The 8,567-nt window shown below is 43.4% G+C and overlaps 1 protein-coding gene across 2 annotated transcripts in view; it reads right to left on the reverse strand.

Annotated features, from left to right (window-relative positions):
- SUB1 (SUB1 regulator of transcription) overlaps positions 1–8,118 on the reverse strand; it is a 26,630-nt gene extending 18,512 nt beyond the window's left edge. The window contains exon 1 of one of the 2 annotated variants that reach the window (XM_034657045.1): positions 8,037–8,118. The gene's annotated coding sequence lies outside the window, so the exon portion shown is untranslated. Of the gene's footprint in view, positions 1–4,242; positions 4,251–8,036 lie in introns of those variants that run through there. The other variant, XM_034657046.1, reaches the window with a different exon arrangement.
- Between the last annotated feature and the right edge of the window lie 449 nt (positions 8,119–8,567).

Below are 8,567 nucleotides of genomic sequence, written 5' to 3' on the forward strand. Positions count from 1 at the left end.
GGACCGGCCCTCATCCTCAGCCGGTCCTCCGAAAGTGAAACGCTGCAGTTTGAGTATGATTTCTGAGTGAATGAGGGCACGAATAAAACATGAATGAGAAACATAGAGCTTTGCACTTGCCCCCCCGTTCCCAATATTTGACTCTGGCTGGTAAAATCCCAAGGAAGGAAGCCAAAGTCACATGTTTAATTCCAGAAAGTGAAGAGATCTTTACAGAAGTCCTTGGCCACACACACCCTTATCCTTAAACTGAAGTCCTGGGGGTAGTTCACAGAAAAATCTAGAGTACAAGCAAGAACATGGTCAATAGATTATTTGAGTGTATATTTAATGAATGCCTACTATAGCCAAGAATAAAGTTTTATTTGTCCAACACACATTTATCAAGCACCTACTATGTGCCAGGCACTGCACAAGGAACTTTGCATATATTGCTCATCCTAACAAGCACTTTCCAAAGTAGGAATAATTATTCTATTTTATAATGAAGAAACCAAGGGTCAACGAGGTTGAATAAACTGCTGGAGATTATGGGAGTGAGTCATGATTCAAAGACCCTGCACTGCCTGACTCACACTGCTCAGACCCAGGGCGAATGCAAAAGTTCTTACCCCTCTCCTGTTCATGCAGTGTCAGGCTAGATGACCACTTTTCAAAAATGAAACAGTTAATGCATAATTCCTTTTATATGATGTTCCAAAACAGGCAAAAAAAAAAAATCTATGGGGATCTAGGTCAGGTTACCCTTGGGGTATATCACTTGGGAGCAAGTATGAAGGAATCCGCTAGGAAGCTGAATATGTTTTGGTCTGGTAGTGGTTACACAGGTGTACACAAATGTAAGACTTCACTTAGTATTTGTGCATTTCATAGTACATAAGATACACTTCAATGGGAAAGTTGAAAAGTAAAAAATATTTAAATTAATTTGTAAAAAAAGTGGAACATACTTAATAATCACCAATCCAGCATGGTTGCTTGCCAGCCTAGGGCTTGCACCCCCAAAGGAAGTTTGGGGATCCTCCCCACCAACACTAGCCAGTTGACCAAAGTTCCCTTGAGGCCAGCGGTGCCTTAGGGCTTGGGGGGGTGGTATCTGGTTGTTCTGAACTCATATACCGGGGTAACGAGAGGAATCACTGGGCTGCCCTGGCCCTGAGAGCCATGAATGTGGCTCTCCCTGGAAATCTGGTGCTGGCTGAGAAGGAACAGGGTTCAGAGCACTGGTTGTAGCCATCTGACTCCCAACCTCCGTCCTTCTTCTCCACAATAGAAAGAGTTACAACTCTCTACTCAAATGCAAGAAACTGCCCAAAGGTCCTTTCCCAAAGGTCCTTTCCAAAATTCACTCATTCAATAAGCATGTGTTCAGCACCGACTATATGCTGGCACCACTCTAAGCACTGGGAATTCAGGAATAAATAAGACTGATAGGGTGGCTGTAAACACATGAAACAGACCATAAATAAGCAAAGAGTTAGATAGAGATGTTAATTTCAGATAAGAAAAAACAGATGATGTCATACAGAGTGTTGGGTGAGGTTAATTTAGATATGAATTAGGATGAAATGGAACTATTTAGACGGGGACCTGAATGAAAAGAGACAGCCAGGCTAAAAATTTTGGTGCTTGAGTTTTCTTTTCTTTCTTTTTTCTTTTTGTTTTTCTTTTTAAGATTTGTTTATTTATTTATTTGAGAGAGAGAGCATAAGCATGAGCCCAGGAGCCAGAGGTGCAGAGAGAGAGGGAGAGAGAATCTCAAGCCGTCTCCATGTTGAGCACAGCGCCAGATGCAGGGCTCAATCTCATGACCTTGAGATCATGACCTGAGCCAAAACCAGCAGTTGGGCTGCTTAACCGACTGAGCCACCCAGGTGCCCCAGTGCTAGGGGTTTCAAGCAGACCAAAGGCCCTAAGGTCCAGATGAGCCTGAAGATCAAAAAGTTCTCTTGATGTAGAAGGCATCAGAGACGAGGGCCTACAACAGGTGTGGCACAGCAGCTCCCCAGGCTCAGTGCCAGGGCTTCCCAAGTCCTAGAACATGCTAGCTCTGCAGAGTTGCAGGGGCCCAGTTCTGGCCTTTCTCCAAAATCCAAAACAGCACCTCTTTTTTTGTTATTATGTTATGTTAGTCACCATACAGTACATCATTAGTTTTTGATGTAGTGTTCCATGACTCATTGTTTGCGTAAAACACCCAGTGCTCCATGCAATACGTGCCCTCCTTAATACCCACCACCGGGCTTTCCATCCCCCCACCCCTCTCCCCTCCAAAACCCTCAGTTTGTTTCCCGGAGTCCACAGTCTCTCATGGTTCACCAAGACAACACCTCTGCCTTTTCCTCCTGCCTCATCACTGCTTGTCAACACCAAAGAATCCCACAGCTTCCCTCCAGTGGTGTCTGTGTCCAAAGAAATGGATCAGTGTTAGCCAGGGGTTTGTGTTTTGAGTTATCAATGCACATGAAATAGCACAAGGCTCTGTACAATCGTCAAATGACAGCTATGACCACAAATACTATAAAATTCTACAGATAGTTGGGCCTCCAGATTGGCATAAACTGGGAACACTTTGAAGAGAAAGACAGCCTTAGGAGGGATCAGAGAGAACATGTGGACTGGGAAAAGAGAAACACTCTGCAAGGTGTGACCACAAAATGGGTAATGCACATTGAGAAGCTGCGAATATCAATCCTATTGGAGTAGAGTTAGCACAGAGGAAGAGTAAGCAATTCCTTGGGAAAGCAGCATGAAGCCAGATGGTAAAGGGCCCTAAATGAAGTCCAAGGAGTTTGGATTATCCCCTATGAAAAAGAAGACAGTGAAGTACAGAACATTTTTGAGCCAGGGCAGTTAAAATGGGAATGTCTGCGGTGATGTGAACATGGGGCTGAAGAAAGAAAGAAGAGCTAGAGGCTGGAAGCATAGAGGAGGTTTCTCTCATTGCTAAAATAAGAAGTGATACATTTCTAGAAGATCAAAGTGACAGTCATATGGACTCGGCCCCAGCTGAGCTCTCTGTGCACCTGTCTGCGTCCAACAGAGAGACCACTAGGAGTAATAAGGAGAAGAAAGATCTGTTCTGAACTTAAACCCACTGGGTCCAAGCAACTCTGCTGTAAGACCCATTTGCCTGCATTACTTGCAGAGGAAGCACGGTCCACCTTCCTTCTTTGCCCCTGATTAAGGCACCACTATGGAATGGTGTGGGCACAAGGTGAGCACTGGAAATAAACTCTTAGGCCTCAGTGTACAACAAGAGAGGACGCAGTGCCCGGGAGATGGAGGAGGCCACAACCCCAGCAGAGAAACACTTGGTAAACAGTACGCAGCAGAGACCACCAGGCCCTGGGTCAATCTCACTCCTTGTAAATAGGAGAACAGACACATGCATTCTCTGCCATAGCAGAGAACATAGATGGTGCGAAATCTCCAAACATAAAGAACAGCAAGTAGAAGAATGGCAAGGGAGTTGGCAAAGTAGTTGTGGAATCCTCTAGAAGCTCAGAATTGAAGGCCTGAGATGGCATGAAGGGGTAGAGGGTGCAGGGTATGGGAATGAGAAAAGTGGGGAAAGGTGGGGACCACATATGGAGCAATCTCACAGAAGGGAATGATATCTTTTCTGGAGAAACTGGAGGGAGTACGGCATGTGTGCAGGGCCTGAGGAACAAGCTGAATTTAGAAGCTGCATCTAAGTCTGAACACTCAGGCAAAACATCCCTCCCCAGACCCTTCCCCTTCTAGGATTATTTAACTTTCAAAAGATTAAATGCAGATAAAAACACAAGTTAATTCCTTAAAAATATATATTTTGTGGGGCGCCTGGGTGGTTCAGTGGGTTAAGTGTCCGACTCTTGATTTCGGCTCAGGTCATGATCTCAGGGTTGTGAGATCAAGCCCGGAGTAGGACTCCATGCTTGGCACAGAGCCTGCTTAAGATTCTCTCTCTCACCCTCTGCCCTTCCCCCACCACTCATAAATGCCTGTGTGTGCGCTTTCTTAAAATAAAATAAAATAAAATAAAACAAAATAAAATAAAATAAAATAATAAAATAAAATAAAAATAAATAAGTATATAAACCTATAGTGTGTGTGTGTATGAAACTCTAAATCATAATGAAATAAAAATAGCCACGTAAATAAACACTGACACAGCCTAATAAGGGGAGGGGTGCTCTCTGTTCTCCCCTCTCTTGCATGCACCTACCTAACAAAATTGTAAGAGAGGCAAGAGTTCACCTCCACCCTCTCAGGGTCTTCACTGACTCTAAGATTTAAATTGACATAAGACAGATAAAGAGGAGAAAAGCATACAAATGTATTTAATGTAAGTTTTGCGTGGCACTGCAGCTCTCATAAGGAAATGACGACTCAAAGTAGTTGCAAAACCTACAAGTCTTTCTATTGGGTTGAAGGAAAGGTAACTGTGGAGAAGTAACTCATTTATGTGGGGAGGCTGAAGAAAGATAAGAATTTTTTGAACAAGGCCTATTTGTACAGAATTCTCTCAGTCTCAATTTCCTGTCTTGGTGATAAGATACTTTCCTTCTGGTTTGGGAAAGACATCTTCCAAGTGGGGGTTTGATCTTCTGCATTTAAGAAGAAAAGGGGGATAGCCAGAGGGTCCCTCTTGTACCGGGGTTTTTTTGAGTGCTTTTAGCTCAAAATAATTTTGATGTCAATTTCAAGGCATATTTTAGGATGGCATAGTTTGGTCTCCTTCAAAATCTGGCTTAATATTCTAGGTAAACCAGGCACCAATAAATAAATATAGCATCCTCTGCCTCTCTGTCCCCTCCCCCTGTAACAAAAGTTTTCATTCAGTTTCTGTGTCACTGAGGGAACTGGGCGATATGCCTGCAACGGGTTTGGGTTTCGATTCTCTGAGCTTTGGGAGGAGGAGAACTGTTAAGGAAGTATGAATTTTTAGAAGCAGGGAAATGTGAGGCTTTGCATGCAAATGCAGTTGGCTGTTTTCTTGGGTTTTGATACTTGGGGAAACTGTTAGCAAATCCTCGAAAATAAGTGATTTCCACCATTTAAATATATATATATAATTCAAAAAGTTAACAAAAATAAAAGTTTACATTTAAGTGAAAGAGGAAGGAAGTTGTGTTTTTTTGTTTTGTCTTTTTTTTACAGCAAAATAAGACTGCAGTTGCTTTCAAATAATAGGAGGGAGGTAATTTCATGTACCTTTATACAGGATAAGGTGGGGAAATGTTCCTTTTTTAAAAAATTATTTATTTATTTTGAGTAATCTCTATATTCAACATGGGGCTCAAATTCACACCCCGAGACCAAGAGTCACCAGCTCCTCTGGCTGAGACAGCCAGGCACCCTGGGAATTGCTCCTTTGTAAGAAAAATCCTAGAGGGAATCTTTGGATGTGAACGGACCCCATCCCCTATGCCAGGTCTTGCTCTGGAAGAAGTGGATGATACAAAATGAGCTGAATTTGGACTGTCTGTAAGTAGACCAGAAAGGGACGTAGTTTGGGGAGCAGAGATGAGAAGAGAAGAGAAGAGAAAGAGGGAGGGAAACAGTTCAGTTGCCCTGGAAGACGAGAGCTTGAGAAAGAGACAGGTAGGGAGAAATCCCTAGAGCCCTGGAGGGCTGGGGAGGACTTTTCAGTGGTTCCCTGCCATGCACTGCACTGCGAACACCTCCAGTACTCAGTTCTTCCAAAACTTCAGAAAAAGATTTGTTCAGGCAGCAGAATATTATTTTGAAATGTTACCCAGTATAGTTCCCATTCCCAGCACTTCCCACTTTCTGACCCTTATCCTTCCCCTGACTTCCCACTTTCCCAGCTACAGCATTCCACCAGGAGAAGGATGTTAGAGCGAGCACAGGGCTAGGATTCTTGGCTTTTGACTTTTAAAATCTTAGGAATCCAGGTAAAAATTAGAGATTTAAAACAATATGTCACGAGTCAAATCTTGTTCCTTCTGTCCCTACCCCAACCCCCTGGAGATGTTCTCCAGACTAGAGAAAGGGAGAGTCAGAGAGGAATGAAATAAAAGTTCTCATCAGTGTCTTTGAGAAGTACCCTTGTGCCCTGTCCCCAGACCCGCCCTGGGGGACGATCCCCAGAGAGTTTGAGGATATGAGAGCAAAGCAAATCAGTGACTTGCTAGCCAGGTGAGCAAGCTCCCAGAAGTCCTCTGTACCCCACAGGGTGTATGTAGAGATGTCTGTATGCCACGGATAGCAGGCCTAAGGCAGCCTCCTCACTCATTTCCAGGACCCACCAAGGTGCTGCAGAACTCCGCAGAATGTCTTCCTCACTTGCCAAGAGTAACCCAGATGTGGTGCTGGCAACCAGCAGACCGGAAGACACCTTGCAGTCAGGGCAAGGAGATCTCACCAGCCATGATCTGTATAGACTGGGCAGAACAAAGGACATCTCAACAAATACCAGTGTGAAGAAGCAAGAAAGACAAGAACCAGACATGACCAACTCTTAACTGAAGACCTGCATGGGCAGATGGGGGTTGGGAAATAGGCTAGACCCCACCACCACCCTTGATGCTCTGAGAGCATATAAGCCCACCCCACCCCGCCCAGAATTTAGAAGGGGAGAAAGAAGGAAAGGGCAAAATCAGGAGTTTAACCTGAAATGGGCTGAAATGAAGTTTCTGCCACTAGATGGAATGAATGGTGATTGTTAAATGCAATCATAGGAAAATCAAGAAAGTCACATTTCTCCTGTGCCTGAGTTTGTAGTACAAGAGCTATACCTGTAACATACAAAGAAGAGGGGACAAGAAATAAAGAAAGAGGAGCAGAGCCGTGTGCCAGGGATGGGGTGGGCACCAAGGGAGGTCAGGAGCCCCTGGTCAAGAGCATCTAGACTAAAACAGGGAAGCAGACCACAGCACGGAATGATTAGACCATAATTCCCTCCAGAAGATTTTTGGACAACTTAGCGAGACTACTGGAGATCCTGCAGCAAATGAAGTGATAGGAACAACCATTCCATTTGAATATTAAAGTGTTGGTGGCTTTGGACATCTAGAGGTCTTGAGAACCCCTAGGAGGGGGCATCTGGAACATACATGCAGATAAGGAAAGGAGTGCAAGGGAGCCCGGGGCACCCTTCAGTGCAGTGGTGCTGGAGAGGTGGGAAGGGAGAGGGTGCAACATCACGGGGCGGTGCACCCTCTCCCTAAGAGGAGACACTGGAACCATCTATCTTCTCAGGATATGAGCGACATCCCTCAGATGTAGAGAAGTGAGAAAAAGCCAAGGAAAGCAGTCATGTTTTACAGGCTTTGAGGAAGATGGAGAAAGTAGTTTCCTTTCTCCCTTTCCTACCCTGCTAAGAGTCTGGAAAGTTAGGTCTAGAGACAGAGAGGGAAAGAACCAGTAAGAATATTCACTCAGTGTTACGTGGGCCTGGCTTTAGTGAGAAATAACTCTAGATCAAAAAGCCAACAGCAATCAAAAGCAAAGAGCAAAATTCCTCTGTGGACAGCTGGAGAGCAAAGTGGACAAACTGATAGGAAAGTGGGGAGAGAGGCAGTGTTGTGTTTGCTCCTGAATGTGCAGGGCTATACCCTACTCACCAGAATTTTCTTCTACCAAACAAGCTGCTACAGGCTTTTTTTTTTTCTATTTATCTGCTGAAATTAACTTTCAAAGTAGAACATTAAAAAGTTAATAATTTATAGTTCCCAAAGTGTAATACTTCTTCTCACTCAAGTAATTATAAATAAATACGAATTATATGTAAGGTCATATGCAATGAGTAACAAGAATGTATTTAAGGAGGCTATTTAAATACAAACTGCTAAGCATTTTTCCCCTAGGGTGACTTTTCTGAACTTGGTAGTGGAGCTATTCTTAGATCAAACTTTCATTAGAAATGCTATGTCACCTTTTATAGAAGAATGCATTTTATAGTAGCAAAAATATATGTACCATTTTTACTAGGTGAATAGCATAACTCCTCTTATGATCTATACCTGACTTATTGAATGCTCTATAAAATAGTGTGATTAGTTTCTAGTAAATATGCCATAACTTACATCCAAATGAATGTTTTCCCCTTCAGAAGTCTTCTTCTTAGAAGCTATGCGATGATCGCAATGACTCTGACATTGGTCAGAGTTAACTTTCAGAACTCTGTTTTGAGAATAGCTGTCAGAGCTTAAAGCACGGTCTTTTGTCTGTCCCTGGTAACAGGAAATATTTAGCTTTTGAGGTCAATTTCTATTTGTAAAGAGCAAAAGAAGTCTCAGATCCATGGCTATATGAGTCATTAAAACATTCATAAAATGATATCCTTATATGGATCACTAACTAGCCCTGGTGGCAACTTGGGGTGGAGCGGGGGGGCGGGGAGGAAGAAGAATTCGAGCATAAATGTGGTATTGCTGTTTGAACAAGTACGTAACCTCCCAAAGAGACTACCGTGGAGGACAGTCCATTCAGGTTGTATTGCTTCATCAAACTTTAGGAGTACTCCATACTTAACACGCTTCCTATGTTGCTAGGCCTGTGATAATGAAACCAATATGAAAATCCAATCCAAGCATTCTCTTTAGCTGGGGCCCAAC

Source organism: Ailuropoda melanoleuca, chromosome 3 (assembly GCF_002007445.2).
Source record: "Ailuropoda melanoleuca isolate Jingjing chromosome 3, ASM200744v2, whole genome shotgun sequence".
Classification (NCBI taxonomy): Eukaryota; Metazoa; Chordata; class Mammalia; order Carnivora; family Ursidae; genus Ailuropoda; species Ailuropoda melanoleuca.